Here is a 20956-nt window from a genome sequence, read left to right as displayed (position 1 = left end):
TGGGGGTGGGTTATAGATAGGGTCCTAGGTTATCAGTGGCGCACCATGTAAAGGTGCGCCACTGCTACCAAAAATAGCAGTGGCGCACCTAAACATGGTGCTCCACTAGTAACTTCCGATTTTGTACCATTATTTTTTGATATTTTCTATGGTTTAAGTTCATTTTATTGTTAATTGAACTTTAAAATATGTGTTTCGGTATTAATTATATTAAGGAATTTTTATTTTTCCATATTATTTCTATTTGGATTCTATTATGTGTAATGTTCCAGAAAAATATTTACAAATTATTTTCAGTTTTGTATCCAATTTGATTTCTTTTTTTGAAACATGACAAAAGGCCTCTTTTTATGTGGCACACGGAGTGGAATGGGTCCTTCTTTTTAAGTGCTGGTAGTACCACTAGCTACTAGATTCGCTCCTTCTTTTTATCTACCACATGGCAACGTCCACTAGTAGCACTAGACTGATTCCCATCTCCGTCTAAAAATAATTTTCTCCAACGCGCATGCTAACGACCTTATCCTCATCCACCGAGCCACCCTGCACATGGACGCGCTGCAGCCACACGTTTCCTCCGCCTCGCTCACACCTACCCCTCTCCTTCTTCCTCACAGAATCAAAGGACCCAACACAGACTCGTCGTCGTCGTCCCTTCTACCGGCAACCCCGCGCCAAACCGAGGCCATCAGAAGCACCTCCTCTTCCTCCTCATCTCCCTTGCTGAGTGAATCATCCCGGGAGGACACGAATCGATCGCACGTTCGCCCTTTTTCCTCGCCGGACGCGCGAGCTTCTTCGTCGATTTCATCGTCTTCTGCTCTCCCTTGTCATTTTCGACGTTGCTGGTAACATCCTCTTCTTACTGGACCTCTCCTTCCTCTCCTTATTGCTCTCAGTTTTGCTGCCGGCGTTTTGACCGCTTCTATCCTTCGCAGAACCTAGTCGCCGGTGCACTCCATGGGTCCTCCGGCCGACACGGCGCACCTCGCGAGCCACTCCACCTAACCCCAGCGCCGCGGCCTCGTCGTCCTCCACCCCACGCAGCTCCGCCCTGACCTCGTCGCGCGTCCTCTTCCTCAATCTCGCGTCGACGCCATCGTCTCCTTTGTGCTCGCCACCGCCAGCGTCTCCTTCGTTCTTGCGCTCTACGACGGCAACTGGGCGCACGACGTCAAGCGCGATGGCTGCCTGGCGCACGGCCTAACCGCGCATGACCTGGTCGCGGCGCGAGACTTGCCGGGGTCGGGCGCACCAGCCGGTGGCAGCGTCGAGGGCGTCGGGCGGCGCCGCCATCCGCTTTAGGACTTGATTGCTTTTTAGTTTTGGCTTTAGGGTGTTTTCTGTAAATTTCTTTGTAATTTTAGTTTAACTGCTGTGTAAGTAAGTTAACGAGTGCAATCTATTTTCTGAACAAAAAAATTATTGTTATTACCAGGATGACCTGGTCTGCTTTTTTTTTTTTTTGTTTTCTAGCATAGTTAATAGTGGCGCACGCCAATGCTGGTGGTGGCGCACATGGGCTTTTTTGTTGGTTTCCTACTAAAGTAAGTAGTGGCGCATGGGGACAGTAATTGTGGCGCACTACAGGGATGTTACCTGTGGCGCACTGAGTAGTGCGCCATTGGTACTTGATTTAGTAATGGCGCACTAGTGGTGCGCCACTGCTAACAAGTTAGCAGTGGCGTGATAGTAGTGGCGCACCACTAGTGCGCCACTGATGGCAAAAAGTGGTGCGCCACTGATTGCCTGTTTTCTACTAGTGCAACATATAGAATTACAGATAGATGATCTTGATCATGTTCGGCAGCTCACAAGACCCGACAATTAAGCACAATGAGGAGAAGACAACCATCTAGCTACTGCTATGGACCCATAGTCCAGGGGTGAACTACTCACACATCACTCCGGAGGCGACCATGGCGGCGTAGAGTCCTCCGGGAGATGATTCCCCTCTCCGGCAGGGTGCCGGAGGCGATCTCTTGAATCCCCCGAGATGGGATTGGCGGCGGCGGCGTCTCTGGGAGGTTTTCCGTGGCTCTCGGTACTGGGGGTTTCGCGACGAAGGCTATTTGTAGGCGGAAGGGTAGGTCAGGGGGCGTCGCGAGGGGCCCAGGAGACAGGTCGGCGCGGCCAAGGGTTGGGCCGCGCCGGCCACCCTCCTGGCCACCTCGTGGCCCCACTTCGTTGACTCTCCGGTCTTCTGGAAGCTTTGTGGCAAAATAGGACCCTGGGCGTTGATTTCGTCCAATTCCGAGAATATTTCCTTACTAGGATTTCTGAAACCAAAAACAGCAGAAAACAACAACTGGCTCTTCGGCATCTCGTTAATAGGTTAGTTCCAGAAAATGCATAAATATGACATAAAGTATGCATAAAACATGTAGATATCATCAATAATGTGGCATGGAACATAAGAAATTATCGATACGTCGGAGACGTATCAGCATCCCCAAGCTTAGTTTCTGCTCGTCCCGAGCAGGTAAAAGATAAACAAAGATAATTTCTGGAGTGACATGCCATCATAACCTTGATCATACTATTGTAAGCATATGTAGTGAATGCAGCGATCAAAACAATGTATATGACATGAGTAAACAAATGAATCATATAGCAAAGACTTTTCATAAATAGTACTTCAAGACAAGCATCAATAAGTCTTGCATAAGAGTTAACTCATAAAGCAATAATTCAAAGTAAAGGTATTGAAGCAACACAATGGAAGATTAAGTTTCAGCGGTTGCTTTCAACTTATAACATGTATATCTCATGGATAATTGTCAATGTAAAGTAATATAACAAGTGCAATATGCAAGTATGTAGGAATCAATGCACAGTTCACACAAGTGTTGCTTCTTGAGGTGGAGAGAGATAGGTGAACTGACTCAACATAAAAGTAAAAGAATGGTCCTTCAAGGAGGAAAGCATCGATTGCTATATTTGTGCTAGAGCTTTGGTTTTGAAAACATATAGAGAGCATAAAAGTAAAGTTTTGAGAGGTGTTTGTTGTTGTCAACGAATGGTAGTGGGCACTCTAACCCCCTTGCCAGACAAACCTTCAAAGAGCGGCTCCCATGAATTATTTTATTTTTGGGTGGCACTCCTTCCAACCTTTCTTTCACAAACCATGGCTAACCGAATCCTTCGGGTGCCTGCCAACAATCTCATACCATGAAGGAGTGCCTTTTTATTTTAGTTTTATTATGATGACACTCCTCCCCACCTTTGCTTTCTCAAGCCATGGCTAACCGAATCCTTCGGGTGCCGTCCAACAATCACATACCATGGAGGAGTGTCTATTTTTATTAATTAATTTGGGACTGGGAATCCCATTGCCAGCTCTTTTTGCAAAATTATTGGATAAGCGGATGAAGCCACTAGTCCATTGGTGAAAGTTGCCCAACAAGATTGAAAGATAAACACCACATACTTCCTCATGAGCTATAAAACATTGACACAAATCAGAGGTAATAAATTTTGAATTGTTTAAAGGTAGCACTCAAGCAATTTACTTTGGAATGGCGGAGAAATACCATGTAGTAGGTAGGTATGGTGGACACAAATGGCATAGTGGTTGGCTCAAGTATTTGGATGCATGAGAAGTATTCCCTCTCGGTACAAGGTTTAGGCTAGCAAGGCTATTTGAAACAAACACAAGGATGAAGCGGTGCAGCAAAACTCACATAAAAGACATATTGAAAACATTATAAGACTCTACACCGTCTTCCTTGTTGTTCAAACTCAATACTAGAAATTATCTAGACTTTAGAGAGACCGAATATGCAAACCAAATTTTAGCATGCTCTATGTATTTCTTCATTAATAGGTGCAAAGTATATGATGCAAGAGCTTAAACATGAGCACAACAATTGCCAAGTATCACATTATCCAAGACATTTTAGCAAATTACTACATGTATCATTTTCCAATTCCAACCATATAACAATTTAACGAAGAAGAAACTTCGCCATGAATATTATGAGTAGAGCCTAAGGACATACTTGTCCATATGCTACAGCGGAGCGTGTATCTCTCCCATACAATGAATGCTAGGATCCATTTTATTCAAACAAAACAAAAACAAAAACAAACCGACGCTCCAAGCAAAGCACATAAGATGTGACGGAATAAAAATATAGTTTCAGGGGAGGAACCTGATAATGTTGTCGATGAAGAAGGGGATGCCTTGGGCATCCCCAAGCTTAGACGCTTGAGTCTTCTTGATATATGCAGGGGTGAACCGCCGGGGAATCCCCAAGCTTAGAGCTTTCACTCTCCTTGATCATGTTGTATCATCTCCCTCTTTTGATCCTTGAAAACTTCCTCCATACCAAACTCAAAACAACTCATTAGAGGGTTAGTGCACAATCAAAATATACATGTTCAGAGGTGACATAATCATTCTTAACACTTCTGGACATTGCACAAAGCTACTGAAAGTCAATGGAATCGAAATATCCATCGAACATGTCAAAACAGGCAATGCGAAATAAAAGGCAGAATCTGTCAAAACAGAACAGTTCGTAATGACGAATTTTATTGAGGCACCAGACTTGCTCAAATGAAAATGCTCAAATTGAATGAAAGTTGCGTACATATCTGAGGATCACTCACGTAAATTGGCATAATTTTCTAAGTTACCTACAGATAATTTTGCCCAGATTCGTGACAGCAAAGAAATCTGTTTCTGCGCAGTAATCCAAATCTAGTATGAACCTTACTATCAACGACTTTACTTGGCACAACAAAACACTAAACTAAGATAAGGAGAGGTTGATACAGTAGTAAACAACTTCCAAGACTCAAAATAAAAACAAAATTACTGTAGTAAAAACATGGATTGTCTCCCATAAGCGCTTTTCTTTAAAGCCTTTCAGCTAGGCGCAGAAAGTGTGTATCAAGTGTTATCAAGAGATGGAGCATCGTTATCATAAGCTCCCCCATCTGTAGTGGTACTAAGGGCTTTGTCAATTTTAGGCCTATAATAATATTTTTTTGGTTTAGGCACTTTAGAGACATACATAAACTTTTGCTCCTTACCCACATAAGCTTTCTCCTTATATTTAAGAGAAGAAAAGGTTGATCCCAAGGTTCCCATAGCCTTTTCAAGTTTGCCAATCCTATCGGTTTGATTATCATGGACAACACAAGTTCCTAGGACACTAATTATTTCATCAATTCCTCCTAAGGATTTATCAAGTTCATCAGTTTTATCAAGTAACATTTCCAATTTAGTTTCAACACTTGGAAAATTTTTCTCTATGGTTTCCAATTTTTTCATAACATCTTTAAGAGAGATTTCAATTTTAACTTCATCAACAGGGGGTATTCCAAATAGACTCTCAATAATGCAGCTAGCTTCTAATGCAGGAGTACTTAGGAAGTTACCTCCCGCGAGACAATCAAGAACATACCTATTCCAGCTAGAGATACAAACATAAAAATTCCTGAGTAAAATAGTGGTGGGGTGTTTCTTAGTGCACCTATTATGGGCATTACTAATTCTATACCAAGCATCTCTTAAACATTCTCCCCCTTGTTACTTAAACGAACGAACTTCAACTTTAGGATTACTCATTTTAGCAATAGTAAATAAGGCAAACTAGATAAAGTAATGCAAGTAACCAATTTTTTTGTGTTTTTGATATAGCAAACAAGATAGCAAATAAAGTAAAACTAGCAACTAATTTTTTTGTGTTTTGATTTAGTGCAGCAAACAAAGTAGTAAATAAAACTAAGCAAGACAAAAACAAAGTAAAGAGATTACGATGTGGAGACTCCCCTTGCAGCGTGTCTTGATCTCCCCGGCAACGGCGCCAGAAAAAGAGCTTGATACGCATACAGCACGCGTTCGTTGGGAACCCCAAGAGAAAGGTGTGATGCGTACAGCGGCAAGTTTTCCCTCAGTATGAAACCAAGGTTTATCGAACCAGTAGGAGCCAAGAAGCACGTTGAAGGTTGATGGCGGCGAGATGTAGTGCGGCGCAACACCAGGGATTCCGGCGCCAACGTGGAACCTGCACAACACAAACCAAGTACTTTGCCCCAACGAAACAGTGAGGTTGTCAATCTCACCGGCTTGCTGTAACAAAGGATTAGATGTATAGTGTGGAAGATGATTGTTTGCAGAAAACAGTAGAAAGATGTGCAGTAGATTGTATTTCAGTATAGAGAATTGGACCGGGGTCCACAGTTCACTAGAGGTGTCTCTCCCATAAGATAAACAGCATGCTGGGTGAACAAATTACAGTTGGGCAATTGACAAATAGAGAGGGCATGACCATGCACATACATATTATGATGAGTATTGTGAGATTTAATTGGGCATTACGACAAAGTACATAGACCGCTATCCATCATGCATATATGCCTAAAAAGTCCACCTTCACGTTATCATCCGAACTCCCTCCAGTATTAAGTTGCTAACAACAGACAATTGCATTAAGTATTGCGCGTAATGTAATCAATAACTACATCCTCAGACATAGCATCAATGTTTTATCCCTAGTGGCAACAGCACATCCATAACCTTAGAGGTTTCTGTCACTCCCCCAGATTCACGGAGACATGAACCCACTATCGAGCATAAATACTCCCTCTTGGAGTTACTAGCATCAACTTGGCCAGAGCATCTACTAATAACGGAGAGCATGCAAGATCATAAACAACACATAGATATAAATTGATAATCAACATAACATGGTATTCTCTATTCATCGGATCCCAACAAACACAACATATAGAATTACAGATAGATGATCTTGATCATGTTCGGCAGCTCACAAGACCCGACAATTAAGCACAATGAGGAGAAGACAACCATCTAGCTACTGCTATGGACCCATAGTCCAGGGGTGAACTACTCACACATCACTCCGGAGGCGACCATGGCGGCGTAGAGTCCTCCGGGAGATGATTCCCCTCTCCGGTAGGGTGCCGGAGGCGATCTCTTGAATCCCCCGAGATGGGATTGGCGGCGGCGGCGTCTCTGGGAGGTTTTCCGTGGCTCTCGGTACTGGGGGTTTCGCGACGAAGGCTATTTGTAGGCGGAAGGGTAGGTCAGGGGGCGTCGCGAGGGGCCCAGGAGACAGGTCGGCGCGGCCAAGGGTTGGGCCGCGCCGGCCACCCTCCTGGCCACCTCGTGGCCCCACTTCGTTGACTCTCCGGTCTTCTGGAAGCTTTGTGGCAAAATAGGACCCTGGGCGTTGATTTCGTCCAATTCCGAGAATATTTCCTTACTAGGATTTCTGAAACCAAAAACAGCAGAAAACAACAACTGGCTCTTCGGCATCTCGTTAATAGGTTAGTTCCAGAAAATGCATAAATATGACATAAAGTATGCATAAAACATGTAGATATCATCAATAATGTGGCATGGAACATAAGAAATTATCGATACGTCGGAGACGTATCAGCATCCCCAAGCTTAGTTTCTGCTCGTCCCGAGCAGGTAAACATAAACAAAGATAATTTCTGGAGTGACATGCCATCATAACCTTGATCATACTATTGTAAGCATATGTAGTGAATGCAGCGATCAAAACAATGTATATGACATGAGTAAACAAATGAATCATATAGCAAAGACTTTTCATGAATAGTACTTCAAGACAAGCATCAATAAGTCTTGCATAAGAGTTAACTCATAAAGCAATAATTCAAAGTAAAGGTATTGAAGCAACACAATGGAAGATTAAGTTTCAGCGGTTGCTTTCAACTTATAACATGTATATCTCATGGATAATTGTCAATGTAAAGTAATATAACAAGTGCAATATGCAAGTATGTAGGAATCAATGCACAGTTCACACAAGTGTTGCTTCTTGAGGTGGAGAGAGATAGGTGAACTGACTCAACATAAAAGTAAAAGAATGGTCCTTCAAGGAGGAAAGCATCGATTGCTATATTTGTGCTAGAGCTTTGGTTTTGAAAACATATAGAGAGCATAAAAGTAAAGTTTTGAGAGGTGTTTGTTGTTGTCAACGAATGGTAGTGGGCACTCTAACCCCCTTGCCAGACAAACCTTCAAAGAGCGGCTCCCATGAATTATTTTATTTTTGGGTGGCACTCCTTCCAACCTTTCTTTCACAAACCATGGCTAACCGAATCCTTCGGGTGCCTGCCAACAATCTCATACCATGAAGGAGTGCCTTTTTATTTTAGTTTTATTATGATGACACTCCTCCCCACCTTTGCTTTCTCAAGCCATGGCTAACCGAATCCTTCGGGTGCCGTCCAACAATCACATACCATGGAGGAGTGTCTATTTTTATTAATTAATTTGGGACTGGGAATCCCATTGCCAGCTCTTTTTGCAAAATTATTGGATAAGCGGATGAAGCCACTAGTCCATTGGTGAAAGTTGCCCAACAAGATTGAAAGATAAACACCACATACTTCCTCATGAGCTATAAAACATTGACACAAATCAGAGGTAATAAATTTTGAATTGTTTAAAGGTAGCACTCAAGCAATTTACTTTGGAATGGCGGAGAAATACCATGTAGTAGGTAGGTATGGTGGACACAAATGGCATAGTGGTTGGCTCAAGTATTTGGATGCATGAGAAGTATTCCCTCTCGGTACAAGGTTTAGGCTAGCAAGGCTATTTGAAACAAACACAAGGATGAAGCGGTGCAGCAAAACTCACATAAAAGACATATTGAAAACATTATAAGACTCTACACCGTCTTCCTTGTTGTTCAAACTCAATACTAGAAATTATCTAGACTTTAGAGAGACCGAATATGCAAACCAAATTTTAGCATGCTCTATGTATTTCTTCATTAATAGGTGCAAAGTATATGATGCAAGAGCTTAAACATGAGCACAACAATTGCCAAGTATCACATTATCCAAGACATTTTAGCAAATTACTACATGTATCATTTTCCAATTCCAACCATATAACAATTTAACGAAGAAGAAACTTCGCCATGAATATTATGAGTAGAGCCTAAGGACATACTTGTCCATATGCTACAGCGGAGCGTGTATCTCTCCCATACAATGAATGCTAGGATCCATTTTATTCAAACAAAACAAAAACAAAAACAAACCGACGCTCCAAGCAAAGCACATAAGATGTGACGGAATAAAAATATAGTTTCAGGGGAGGAACCTGATAATGTTGTCGATGAAGAAGGGGATGCCTTGGGCATCCCCAAGCTTAGACGCTTGAGTCTTCTTGATATATGCAGGGGTGAACCGCCGGGGCATCCCCAAGCTTAGAGCTTTCACTCTCCTTGATCATGTTGTATCATCTCCCTCTCTTGATCCTTGAAAACTTCCTCCACACCAAACTCAAAACAACTCATTAGAGGGTTAGTGCACAATCAAAATATACATGTTCAGAGGTGAAATAATCATTCTTAACACTTCTGGACATTGCACAAAGCTACTGAAAGTCAATGGAATCGAAATATCCATCGAACATGTCAAAACAGGCAATGCGAAATAAAAGGCAGAATCTGTCAAAACAGAACAGTTCGTAATGACGAATTTTATTGAGGCACCAGACTTGCTCAAATGAAAATGCTCAAATTGAATGAAAGTTGCGTACATATCTGAGGATCACTCACGTAAATTGGCATAATTTTCTAAGTTACCTACAGAGAATTTTGCCCAGATTCGTGACAGCAAAGAAATCTGTTTCTTCGCAGTAATCCAAATCTAGTATGAACCTTACTATCAACGACTTTACTTGGCACAACAAAACACTAAACTAAGATAAGGAGAGGTTGATACAGTAGTAAACAACTTCCAAGACTCAAAATAAAAACAAAATTACTGCAGTAAAAACATGGGTTGTCTCCCATAAGCGCTTTTCTTTAACGCCTTTCAGCTAGGCGCAGAAAGTGTGTATCAAGTGTTATCAAGAGATGGAGCATCGTTATCATAAGCTCCCCCATCTGTAGTGGTACTAAGGGCTTTGTCAATTTTAGGCCTATAATAATATTTTTTTGGTTTAGGCACTTTAGAGACATACATAAACTTTTGCTCCTTACCCACATAAGCTTTCTCCTTATATTTAAGAGAAGAAAAGGTTGATCCCAAGGTTCCCATAGCCTTTTCAAGTTTGCCAATCCGATCGGTTTGATTATCATGGACAACACAAGTTCCTAGGACACTAATTCCTTCATCAATTCCTCCTAAGGATTTATCAAGTTCATCAGTTTTATCAAGTAACATTTCCAATTTAGTTTCAACACTTGGAAAATTTTTCTCTATGGTTTCCAATTTTTTCATAACATCTTTAAGAGAGATTTCAATTTTAACTTCATCAACAGGGGGTATTCCAAATAGACTCTCAATAATGCAGCTAGCTTCTAATGCAGGAGTACTTAGGAAGTTACCTCCCGCGAGACAATCAAGAACATACCTATTCCAGCTAGAGATACAAACATAAAAATTCCTGAGTAAAATAGTGGTGGAGTGTTTCTTAGTGCACCTATTATGGGCATTACTAATTCTATACCAAGCATCTCTTAAACATTCTCCCCCTTGTTGCTTAAACGAACAAACTTCAACTTCAGGATTACTCATTTTAGCAATAGTAAATAAGGCAAACTAGATAAAGTAATGCAAGTAACCAATTTTTTGTGTTTTTGATATAGCAAACAAGATAGCAAATAAAGTAAAACTAGCAACTAATTTTTTTGTGTTTTGATTTAGTGCAGCAAACAAAGTAGTAAATAAAACTAAGCAAGACAAAAACAAAGTAAAGAGATTGCGATGTGGAGACTCCCCTTGCAGCGTATCTTGATCTCCCCGGCAACGGCGCCAGAAAAAGAGCTTGATACGCGTACAACACGCGTCCGTTGGGAACCCCAAGAGGAAGGTGTGATGCGTACAGCGGCAAGTTTTCCCTCAGTATGAAACCAAGGTTTATCGAACCAGTAGGAGCCAAGAAGCACGTTGAAGGTTGATGGCGGCGAGATGTAGTGCGGAGCAACACCAGGGATTCCGGCGCCAACGTGGAACCTGCACAACACAAACCAAGTACTTTGCCCCAACGAAACAGTGAGGTTGTCAATCTCACCGGCTTGCTGTAACAAAGGATTAGATGTATAGTGTGGAAGATGATTGTTTGCAGAAAACAGTAGAACAGTATTGCAGTAGATTGTATTTCTATATAGAGAATTGGACCGGGGTCCACAGTTCACTAGAGGTGTCTCTCCCATAAGATAAACAGCATGTTGGGTGAACAAATTACAGTTGGGCAATTGACAAATAGAGAGGGCATGACCATGCACATACATATTATGATGAGTATTGTGAGATTTAATTGGGCATTACGACAAAGTACATAGACCGCTATCCAGCATGCATCTATGCCTAAAAAGTCCACCTTCACGTTATCATCCGAACCCCCTCCAGTATTAAGTTGCTAACAATAGACAATTGCATTAAGTATTGCGCGTAATGTAATCAATAACTACATCCTCGGACATAGCATCAATGTTTTATCCCTAGTGGCAACAGCACATCCATAACCTTAGAGGTTTCTGTCACTCCCCCAGATTCACGGAGACATGAACCCACTATCGAGCATAAATGCTCCCTATTGGAGTTACTAGCATCAACTTGGCCAGAGCATCTACTAATAACGGAGAGCATGCAAGATCATAAACAACACATAGATATAAATTGATAATCAACATAACATGGTATTCTCTATTCATCGGATCCCAACAAACACAACATATAGAATTACAGATAGATGATCTTGATCATGTTCGGCAGCTCACAAGACCCGACAATTAAGCACAATGAGGAGAAGACAACCATCTAGCTACTGCTATGGACCCATAGTCCAGGGGTGAACTACTCACACATCACTCCGGAGGCGACCATGGCGGCGTAGAGTCCTCCGGGAGATGATTCCCCTCTCCGGCAGGGTGCCGGAGGCGATCTCTTGAATCCCCCGAGATGGGATTGGCGGCGGCGGCGTCTCTGAGAGGTTTTCCGTATCGTGGCTCTCGGTACTGGGGGTTTCGCGACGAAGGCTATTTGTAGGCGGAAGGGTAGGTCAGGGGGCGTCGCGAGGGGCCCAGGAGACAGGTCGGCGCGGCCAAGGGTTGGGCCGCGCCGGCCACCCTCCTGGCCACCTCGTGGCCCCACTTCGTTGACTCTCCGGTCTTCTGGAAGCTTTGTGGCAAAATAGGACCCTGGGCGTTGATTTCGTCCAATTCCGAGAATATTTCTTTACTAGGATTTCTGAAACCAAAAACAGCAGAAAACAACAACTGGCTCTTCGGCATCTCGTTAATAGGTTAGTTCCAGAAAATGCATAAATATGACATAAAGTATGCATAAAACATGTAGATATCATCAATAATGTGGCATGGAACATAAGAAATTATCGATACGTCGGAGACGTATCAGCATCCCCAAGCTTAGTTTCTGCTCGTCCCGAAGCGGGATAAACGATAAACAAAGATAATTTCTGGAGTGACATGCCATCATAACCTTGATCATACTATTGTAAGCATATGTAGTGAATGCAGCGATCAAAACAATGTATATGACATGAGTAAACAAATGAATCATATAGCAAAGACTTTTCATGAATAGTACTTCAAGACAAGCATCAATAAGTCTTGCATAAGAGTTAACTCATAAAGCAATAATTCAAAGTAAAGGTATTGAAGCAACACAATGGAAGATTAAGTTTCAGCGGTTGCTTTCAACTTATAACATGTATATCTCATGGATAATTGTCAATGTAAAGTAATATAACAAGTGCAATATGCAAGTATGTAGGAATCAATGCACAGTTCACACAAGTGTTGCTTCTTGAGGTGGAGAGAGATAGGTGAACTGACTCAACATAAAAGTAAAAGAATGGTCCTTAAAGGAGGAAAGCATTGATTGCTATATTTGTGCTAGAGCTTTGGTTTTGAAAACATATAGAGAGCATAAAAGTAAAGTTTTGAGAGGTGTTTGTTGTTGTCAACGAATGGTAGTGGGCACTCTAACCCCCTTGCCAGACAAACCTTCAAAGAGCGGCTCCCATAAATTATTTTATTTTTGGGTGGCACTCCTTCCAACCTTTCTTTCACAAACCATGGCTAACCGAATCCTTCGGGTGCCTGCCAACAATCTCATACCATGAAGGAGTGCCTTTTTATTTTAGTTTTATTATGATGACACTCCTCCCCACCTTTGCTTTCTCAAGCCATGGCTAACCGAATCCTTCGGGTGCCGTCCAACAATCACATACCATGGAGGAGTGTCTATTTTTATTAATTAATTTGGGACTGGGAATCCCATTGCCAGCTCTTTTTGCAAAATTATTGGATAAGCGGATGAAGCCACTAGTCCATTGGTGAAAGTTGCCCAACAAGATTGAAAGATAAACACCACATACTTCCTCATGAGCTATAAAACATTGACACAAATCAGAGGTAATAAATTTTGAATTGTTTAAAGGTAGCACTCAAGCAATTTACTTTGGAATGGCGGAGAAATACCATGTAGTAGGTAGGTATGGTGGACACAAATGGCATAGTGGTTGGCTCAAGTATTTGGATGCATGAGAAGTATTCCCTCTCGGTACAAGGTTTAGGCTAGCAAGGCTATTTGAAACAAACACAAGGATGAAGTGGTGCAGCAAAACTCACATAAAAGACATATTGGAAACATTATAAGACTCTACACCGTCTTCCTTGTTGTTCAAACTCAATACTAGAAATTATCTAGACTTTAGAGAGACCGAATATGCAAACCAAATTTTAGCATGCTCTATGTATTTCTTCATTAATAGGTGCAAAGTATATGATGCAAGAGCTTAAACATGAGCACAACAATTGCCAAGTATCACATTATCCAAGACATTTTAGCAAATTACTACATGTATCATTTTCCAATTCCAACCATATAACAATTTAACGAAGAAGAAACTTCGCCATGAATATTATGAGTAGAGCCTAAGGACATACTTGTCCATATGCTACAGCGGAGCGTGTATCTCTCCCATACAATGAATGCTAGGATCCATTTTATTCAAACAAAACAAAAACAAAAACAAACCGACGCTCCAAGCAAAGCACATAAGATGTGACGGAATAAAAATATAGTTTCAGGGGAGGAACCTGATAATGTTGTCGATGAAGAAGGGGATGCCTTGGGCATCCCCAAGCTTAGACGCTTGAGTCTTCTTGATATATGCAGGGGTGAACCGCCGGGGCATCCCCAAGCTTAGAGCTTTCACTCTCCTTGATTATGTTGTATCATCTCCCTCTCTTGATCCTTGAAAACTTCCTCCACACCAAACTCAAAACAACTCATTAGAGGGTTAGTGCACAATCAAAATATACATGTTCAGAGGTGACATAATCATTCTTAACACTTCTGGACATTGCACAAAGCTACTGAAAGTCAATGGAATCGAAATATCCATCGAACATGTCAAAACAGGCAATGCGAAATAAAAGGCAGAATCTGTCAAAACAGAACAGTTCGTAATGACGAATTTTATTGAGGCACCAGACTTGCTCAAATGAAAATGCTCAAATTGAATGAAAGTTGCGTACATATCTGAGGATCACTCACGTAAATTGGCATAATTTTCTAAGTTACCTACAGAGAATTTTGCCCAGATTCGTGACAGCAAAGAAATCTGTTTCTGCGCAGTAATCCAAATCTAGTATGAACCTTACTATCAACAACTTTACTTGGCACAACAAAACACTAAACTAAGATAAGGAGAGGTTGATACAGTAGTAAACAACTTCCAAGACTCAAAATAAAAACAAAATTACTGTAGTAAAAACATGGGTTGTCTCCCATAAGCGCTTTTCTTTAACGCCTTTCAGCTAGGCGCAGAAAGTGTGTATCAAGTGTTATCAAGAGATGGAGCATCGTTATCATAAGCTCCCCCATCTGTAGTGGTACTAAGGGCTTTGTCAATTTTAGGCCTATAATAATATTTTTTTGGTTTAGGCACTTTAGAGACATACATAAACTTTTGCTCCTTACCCACATAAGCTTTCTCCTTATATTTAAGAGAAGAAAAGGTTGATCCCAAGGTTCCCATAGCCTTTTCAAGTTTGCCAATCCTATCGGTTTGATTATCATGGACAACACAAGTTCCTAGGACACTAATTTTTTCATCAATTCCTCCTAAGAATTTATCAAGTTCATCAGTTTTATCAAGTAACATTTCCAATTTAGTTTCAACACTTGGAAAATTTTTCTCTATGGTTTCCAATTTTTTCATAACATCTTTAAGAGAGATTTTAATTTTAACTTCATCAACAGGGGGTATTCCAAATAGACTCTCAATAATGCAGCTAGCTTCTAATGTAGGAGTACTTAGGAAGTTACCTCCCGCGAGACAATCAAGAACATACCTATTCCAGCTAGAGATTGTTATCACCAGATTTTGGTCAAATCCGAAGGTGGGCCGTTAGAGAGATGGGCTTGGAAGATTACACGTGGAAGATCTCTGAAGCGGCCTTGCACGGAGAATTTGGGCTAGTTTGCCCGTGTATCTTTAATTATAGTAGATTGTATCGTAGATTGAAAGTTAGAGTTTGTCTCGTACACGGTGGGGATATTCCCACGTTAGAAAGTCCCCTGGACTATAAATATGTATCTAGGGTTTATGGAATAAACAACAACTCACGTTCAACCCAAACAAACCAATCTCGGCGCATCGCCAACTCCTTCGTCTCGAGGGTTTTTATCAGGTAAGCGACATGCTGCCTAGATCGCATCTTGCGATCTAGGCAAAGACTAAGCCCCACGTTGTTCATGCGTTGCTCGTACTGAAGCGTCTTTGATGGCGAGCAACGTAGTTATCATAGATGTGTTAGGGTTAGCATTGTTCTTCATATAACATGCTTACGTAGTGCAACCCTTGCATATCTAGCCGCCCTCACATCTATCTCAGGTGTGGGGGCGGCACCCCGCTTGATCTTTATTTAGTAGATCTGATCCGTTACGATTGCTCCTTGTTCTGCAAGGATTAGTTTAATATCTGCAATAGTTAGGCCTTACAAAGGGGCGGAGGATCCAGCGGCATGTAGGGTGGCGTTCGCAAGTCCTAAACAGGATGTTCCGAGGATCAACTTCATGTTGGTTTTTAGGCCTTGTTTAGGATCGGCTTACGATCACCGTGCGTGGCCGCGAGGCCCAACCTGGAGTAGGATGATCCGATTATGCGGTGAAAACCCTAAATCGTCGTAGATCTCATTAGCTTTATCTTGATCAAGCAGGATCACCATATATTCGTGCACCCCGTACGAATCATGGGTGGATCGGCTCTTTGAGCCGATTCACAGGATAACCTGAGAGCCGATCGAGGCTCGTATTTAATGTTTACGTGTATGCCATGCAGGAAACTAAGCGTGGCATCCCCATCACCTTCCTGACCAGGTATAGGTCAGGTGGCACGCCCTTGCACTTCGCATCGCCGCGTGTGACCAGAAGAGCATTGCGGGCCGTCGCTCGGAGGGGTCTCAGCCAGCCGCAGCTCTAGGCTCTTCCCGGCTCTACCGTGTTGACAGGCCGCTGCCCGCCGGTGGGTTTTGGCAGTCAACACATTCTGGCACGCCCGGTGGGACAATCATCTACATCAACCACATCGCCATCTACATCTGAGATGGCGGACGGCACGCCAGTCACCTACGAGGAGCTGCCTGACGAGCTCAAGAAGAGATATGACGAGATCAAGGTCACCCTCGAAGCCGACCTCATCGGCTCTTTTCAGAGAACCCGTTCCCATGGCATCAGATGGAAGGGATTCTCACCAGAAGGTGCACTCGATGGGATAAACCTCTCTGCCCCGTCGGAGGAACGCACCAGGGCCCTGCGGCAGGAGATCAACTACTTGGTGGCTCACTCGCTACACCGCCACTCTGAAAACTTGGTCAACGTGTTGGAGCGTCTCGCTCTGCGCGTGATCCAGGAGATCATGAGCCACCAGTACTCGCCGTCAGGACCAGCTCTCGGGACGCATCAGGGAGAGTTGCCACTCCAGTCCCGTCCACCGCTGCCATATGCGTTGGCAGCACCAGTGAAGTGCCGGCTACACCGGCATTCGTCGTCTACAAGATCGGTGGTGACCCTAGTGACTACCGGTTCTTGGCGGAGGCGCCTAAGGAGATCCCTCAAGGATACGCGTGCACTTATGTGCCGATTGTGGCAATCGGGCACTCTCAAACCAGGCCACAACATCGGGCTCCGGCGAAAACAGGAGGAACGTCGGCAACAGAGCTTGAGAAGCGTACGTGGCTAACTAAGTACGCCACCCCGACGAAACTCCGAGCCCGGCTCCTGCAGTTGGCTCGGAGCTGGAAAAGCAAACATGGCTGGCTAAGTACGCCACCCCGGCGAATCTTCGTAGTGCAACTCCCGCAGCCAGCACAAATGGATCAGATCGGTACCATACTGAGAGACCAGTTCGGCATGGTGCCGAAGAGAAGGGCAATCGGCTATTCCAAGCCGTACCCCGACGAGTACGAGATGATCCCGCTGCCACCTAAATATCGGCTCCCTGACTTCTCCAAATTCAGTGGATCAGATGGCTCCAGCTCCATCGAGCACGTCGGCCGATATTTGGCGCAACTAGGACCGGCTTCAGTGTCGGATCAGCTACGCGTGAGGCTCTTTTCACGAGTCCCTCACGGGATCGGCTTTGGATGGTACACCTCTTTGCCAGCAAACTCCATCCGGTCTTGGAAGCAATTGGAAGAACAGTTCCATATGCAATACCATTCAGAAGCTTCCGAGTCTAGCATTGCCGATCTAGCACAACTACGTCAGAAGCGCGGAGAAACGGTGACAGAGTACATCCAGCGCTTCAGGAATCTTAGGAACCGATGTTATTCGGTTCGTATAACCGAAAAGGAAGCGATCGAGTTGGCGTAGCTGGCCTTGCAACACAGCTCAAGGACATGGCCTCCCAAGCAGATTATCCTCGGCTGGCGCACATGGTTCGAAACTATCGGCATATGAACAGCGCCACCAGACTGTACCAAGACAAGTTCAAGCGTGCGATAGTCATGGTCGATACAGAGGAAGATGAAGTGCTGCGGGAGACCAAGAAGTAGCAGTGGCTGAGTGGACTCGGGGAGGAACCCCGTGTCCTGCAAATGGGTAAAGCCACCAGGGCCGCCCAGGGGATTTGATTTTGACGTGACCAAGACTGAACAAATCTTCGACCTCCTGCTCAAGGAGAAACAGTTGACGATTCCTGAAGGTCTCAAGTTCCCCACGGCGCAAGAGCTAAACGGAAAGCCGTCGCAAATTCCACAACTCGCTCTCCCATGCCACCAACGACCGCAGGTGTGGCGTCGGCACATCCAAGCGGCGATAGAGAAGGGGCGTCTAATTTTCAACCAAGACGCCATGAAGGTCGACACCCAGCCCTTCCCCGCCGTTAACATGGTAGAAGTCATCTACCCTGAGGGTTGCCAGCCAGGTCCCTCGTTCAGCATCAACATGGTAGGACCTGGGAACCACTCTGGCAAAGATGGAGATGAGGGCAGCTGCTCTCATAGCAAGGACACAGAGGAGGCCGCTCCACGCGATCGGCTCCATCATGATGGCAAGCGCTACGTCACAGAGGGAGAGGTGAAGAATGTAAGATATCAACGACCTCTCTCTGATCACCTCCTCAACAAATATGTGAGTCGCATGCGACCAACGCCGACGGTCCAACTATGATGATGAAGGAGATCGTCTGGCTAGAGAAGCCAGAAGACATCGTCGGCATGATCGCGATGAGAAGGAGCACGAGCGCCGTGCCACGGAAAAATCAAGGGAGCAAGATGACAACGCCAGACACTGGGACTGCCCTTTCTTCAGACACTGCTGGGATTCAGGAATGAGCCGGTTGCCCACAATCGGCAATTGCCCAGAATGCAACAAGAAGAAGAAGGAGGCAGCCAACGTGTCTGTGTTCGAGCGCTTAGGGCCTCTCCCGCCACCAAGCAAACGCGCTGAGTCACCTCGTTGGGCAGATCTTGAGGATTCCGAAGACGAGGGGCCAGAAGAAGAAGACAGGTATCACCGTCCAAGGTGGTGCCCTGACGGACTCAGCCGTTCACAAAAACGCAGGGTTCAGCGGTTGCGCGGCCTGGAGGAAGCCGAAAGGTTATACCTGCATACGCTAAGAAAGGCACGGCCTGATCTGGCCGCAAAGGTTCAGCGAGCCCTGGATGAAGAGGGTCGACCACGGAGAATGGAGTGGCGTCCCAAGCAAAAGAAAGCCGATGATGAAACATCGGCTGGCACAAACATGGTGCTCGTCTTGCCGACGGAGCTTAGTGCTCTACGATTATACGATGCACTCAAGGTGGACGACAGCAGGCGCATCAAGTCAGAGGTTGGGTTGGTTTTATCCAGCCTGACCGAGTAGCAAGATTGACCCAATGAGCAAACTGGGCGAGGCTGATCCTTGTGATCGGCCCCAAAAAACTTATGGAGGAGCATTACAAAACCTTCATCGAACGAGCAATGTGGAGGCCGATTCCAGCAATCGGCCAAAATTATCCTCTGCACATATTCTGCTTGTATTCAGCAATGATCCACTGGGCAGCGGCCACGACGGTAGATGAGAGTCAGCATGAATCTTTGCGAAGCCGACGTGCAAGTGCAGTGCCCTGACTAACCATAAAAGCCGATATCTGCAGTCATTTGGCAGATTCGGCTCGGGGGGCATGTAGTCAGATGAACATGTGCAGATAAACATGTGCAAACATGCGTTGCAATGAAACATTGGGGGCCGATTAAGAAAAATCGGCCAAATAAATTTTTTTTTTTCAGCCGATGCAAGGGCATCGACTTCAGAACTAAGAAGCGAAGCCAGACCGGCTGGTTATATGCTCAAAGTTCACATCGACATCGATGGTCAGTGAGGAGCCGATCTGACCAAGGCGCGAAGTAGACTGGAGAAGCTCGGGGGGCAGCTCACCCTGAAGGTTCTCTGCTTTGGAGAGCCGATTTGGTGAAATCGGCTAACTCTGCATAGGCGGCACATTCGGCTGATCCATTACCGTTCTCGCCTCGACTGAGACTCGGGGGGCAGCTGGCTGGTGGCTGCTTTGTTTTGGAAAGCTGATCGGAGTCGCATCGACTGGCCCTGCATTATGATCTCCTCTGAATCGGGATAGGAGGCCGTCAGTTTTTGTTTGTTACAAGTTTGGACCGTCCTGTCGCTGCAAGAGGAGGAAAGGGACTAGATTCTCAAAATAGCCGATGAGTAGTTATCGGCTAAGGGATTGCGAAAAATTATGGTCAGATACCAAATCGCAGCCTGAAATGGAGAAGTTCTTGGCCTACGAGCTAGTCGACATGAGAGTCCGGCTTCATAGGCGTCCAAAAGAAAAGAAATCCGATACGTTGCTATCGGTCTTGGCATGACAGGCGGAAGGAATGAAATTGGAGTAATTGAAGGATGAATCAAAAGAACAGTTTCATTAATTCAGAGGAGCGGCTTTACAAGAAAGAGCCAATGGCTCTCAAAAGAGGGATCTAGTGCCTAGTGCACTGCTACTACTAGTCCTATTCTACTAATCGTCGCTGTCCTTGTCGTCACCGCCGTCGATGTCGTCGGCGCTGCTCCCGGGGAGCTCCTCGTCGCTGCTACCCCAGCCCGTGGCCGGAGCTTCTTCCTCCTCGTCATCATCATCGTCCTCGCTGTCCGCCCAGGAGCGGAAGCGCTTGGTTGGCGGGTACCCGGCGGAAGAGGAAGATTCATCTTCCTCCTCTTCTTCTCCTTCTTCATCGTCGTCTTCATCCTCGCTATCCGCCCACATGCGGGAGCGCTTCTTCGGCGGGAGCTTGGCGGAGGGGAAGGCCTTGGCCTTCGCTACTTCTCCTTCTTTCTTCCCATTGTCGGGGGAGAGGGGTTTCACCTTGGAGTGAAGGCTATCCTCGTTCTTCTTCTTCGGCGAGAATTGGGGGAAGAGGTTTGAGAAGGAGGAGGAAGAGGAAGACATGGCTG

General features: G+C 44.6%; 1 long non-coding RNA gene across 1 annotated transcript; it reads left to right on the top strand.

Annotated features, from left to right (window-relative positions):
- Positions 1-427: 427 nt before the first annotated feature.
- Positions 428-1437, top strand: LOC127317001 (uncharacterized). Its single transcript, XR_007860761.1, has 2 exons — positions 428-848; positions 939-1437. It is a non-coding gene; the product is annotated as an uncharacterized lncRNA (long non-coding RNA).
- Positions 1438-20956: the final 19519 nt, after the last annotated feature.

This window comes from Lolium perenne, chromosome 7, assembly GCF_019359855.2.
Source record: "Lolium perenne isolate Kyuss_39 chromosome 7, Kyuss_2.0, whole genome shotgun sequence".
In the NCBI taxonomy this organism is placed as follows: domain Eukaryota; kingdom Viridiplantae; phylum Streptophyta; class Magnoliopsida; order Poales; family Poaceae; genus Lolium; species Lolium perenne.
This window is presented reverse-complemented; position numbering and strand designations above follow the sequence as displayed.